This window comes from Octodon degus, unplaced genomic scaffold (assembly GCF_000260255.1).
Source record: "Octodon degus isolate 3935 unplaced genomic scaffold, OctDeg1.0 scaffold00062, whole genome shotgun sequence".
In the NCBI taxonomy this organism is placed as follows: Eukaryota; Metazoa; Chordata; class Mammalia; order Rodentia; family Octodontidae; genus Octodon; species Octodon degus.
In genome coordinates this window covers 413129-416072 of record NW_004524638.1, presented here as the reverse complement: position 1 = coordinate 416072, position 2944 = coordinate 413129, and positions in this window count along the sequence as shown.

Genomic DNA, 2944 nt, shown 5'->3' with positions numbered 1-2944 from the left:
ATAGATTAGACTTGTAGTGATCTGTCTGTGCTCAACCTCCCAAGTGCTGCAATTATAGGCATGTACCAGCACGTCCAGTTTCAATCACAGTCTTAGTGCTCCTCAGAGGTGGGGCCAATATGGCACACCAGAGATCTAACCCTGGCCACTGCATCTGCCTAAGCAGGCACATCAATCTGCTGAACTGTTTGGCCAGCCCTGAGCTTTTCTTGTTTGTTTTGTCAATAATTTCCAGTTTCGTTGCACTATGGTCAGATAATATACATGGGATAATTTCAATTCCTTTACATTTATTTAAGCATGTTCTATGTGCTAGAACATGATCTATTTTGGAGAACTTCCCAGGTTCAGCTGAGAAAAGTTTGTTTTCTGATGCTGTTGGGTGGAACACTCTGTAAAGGTTTACTAAGTCTATTTCTTCACAAGTTTGGATAATCATGTTATTTCTACGCTTATTTTTTTCATGGTTGATCTATCTCTTTGTGTTAATAGTGTGTATAGTGTGTTAAAATCCCCAAATACAACTGTTATTGCTCATTAGATTTTTCATGTGTGTTAAAATTTGTCATATATATTTGGGTGCTCCTATATTAGATTCATATATACTTACACTTGTTAACTCTTCCTCTTACAATTTTCCTCTAACAATTATGTGATGACCTTCTTTGTCTCTTTTAATCACACCTGGATTGAAGTTGATATTGTCAGCAATCAGAATATCTACCTGGTATTTTTCTGGGTTCCTGACACATGGATCATTTTTTTCCATCCTTTGACCTTAAGTCCATTAATTTCTTTTTGAAATAAAGGTCTTTCTTGTATATTGCATTTTGTTTCTTTATCCACTCTGCTAGTCTGCTTCTTTTGATTGGTTATTTGAAGCCATTTACATTGGTAGCTATAACTCATATGTATTGGATTAACTTTCTCATGTTGTTTTTCTACTGTAGGTTTCCTACTTTTCTCCTTTGCTTAGTTACTTGCTCTTCTTGGTAGTTCTCTTCTGTTGTTGTTGAAGTTGTAGTCATCTTTGTCTCTTGCTAAAATATCTGTTACTACTCTTTGTGGGATTGGTTTGGTTGTCATGAATTTCTTTAGTGGTTCTTTGTCATGAAGTATCTAATCCCCCCAAATTTGACTATTCATTTAAATCTCTTAAATTTAAATCCCTTAAATCCAAATTTAAATCCCTTAAATTTGACTATTAATTTTTCAGGACACATCAACATGGGTTTATAGTTTTTTTTTTTGTTTTTTTTTTACTACTTCTAATATCTCAATCCAAGCTGTTCTTGATTTAATGGTCTGTTTCATATCTACCATGATTCTAGTAGGCTTTCCATTATAGGTGACCTGTTTCTTCTCTGTAACACATTTTAATATTCTGTTCTTTTACTCAATTTCTGGGATATTGATTATTATGTGCCTGGGTGATGATTTTTTTGATTATGGATGGCTGGAGTTCTATATGCTTCAGTTATATTAGATTCTATCCCCATGCTCTGGAAGTGTTCTGGCACTACTTATGTAAACACTCTTTTTATGTCCTTTGTGTTATCTCCAGGTTTTATTGTTATTTTTTAAGAAATGTTTTCTTTCATGTTCACTAGGTGCAATACTATCTTCAAGGTATAAAATTTTATCTTCTATTTCATTCATGTGGTTTTTCCAGCTTTCAATGGCATTTTTAATTCCCTGAATCTCTGTTTGAATCTGTTTCATGCATTCTAATTCTTGTATTTTTCATTCAATGTTTCCTTCATTTTCTTCTTTAATACTATTTTTTTAATCTGTGTCTTCCTTAGATATATTGAGCAATTCTTTCATGATTTTTGTCATTTTCTTTTTTACCAGAGAGATTATTTCTGATTTTATTTCCTCCCTAGCCTGATGGAGTTGTTTCTTTACTTCAGTGCTATCATTTCAGATAGTTCAGGTGTGTCACTTCCAAGTTGTCTTATGACTTTATCTCCTGGACTTGTTCTGCATGGGCTAGAGACATGAGACTGCCTCTGGTTCCTTCCTTTAACAATTTTTTGCAGTGATGGTAAATGGGTAGAGTGCAGGTCAAGAAGGCTCTCAGGAGAGTGGGAGGGCAGGGTAGGCTCACCAAAGCTCCTTATCTATGGGATTCACTGTTTTCTACTTTATTAAGGAGAAGGATGTATGCTGTGTTTCAAGAATAATCTGACGAGTGCAGGCTGAAATTCTACAAGGCTCTCTTGATGGTGAATTGGCACAGGGTTGTGCTCTCCAAGAATCCTGCTAGTTTCTGATGTAGTCAAATCTCCCTAGTGGTCTTCAGGTAAAGGATCGTTGGCCAGGTTTAGCAGAGACCCAGTGGGAGTTCTTGGGGTCAGCGATAGTTTTGCCAAGTCTTCTAATGGTCTTCAGGCAAGGAGGGTATCTGGACTCAACAGAGCTTCTGCAGGAAGGTTTTGGGAACAGAAGCTAGCCTATCAGGTCTCTCTGGCAGTTTTTAGTTTGAGGATAGGTGCCCAGGCTCAGCGGAGGTCTGGCACAAAGGCAGAAAGCCTGGGGTAAGAACTAGGATTGCTGAGTCTCCCCAGCAGTCTTCAGGTTGAGGTGGAGCAGCCACATTCCATATCTAATTTATTGTGAGAGATTTATTATGAGAAATTGGCTCATGTGATAAGGGAAACTTGAAAGTTTCATGATCACCTATCTGTCAGCTGAAGGTCTGGGACCTCAATCATATAATTTCAATCCAAGAGGCCTGAGAAGCAAGGAGTGTTCTTGTGTCAGCACAGATGTGAGTGTAAAGGCCTTAGAATGACATACAGCATGTCTTAGAATAAGCGAGAATAGATGTCTTAATTCAAGTAGACAGAGCAAATTTGCCCACGTTCTGAATTTTTGAACTATATTTGTGACCTCATTTGATTGAATTATGTCCATTCATATTGGTGAGGACAGTGCACTT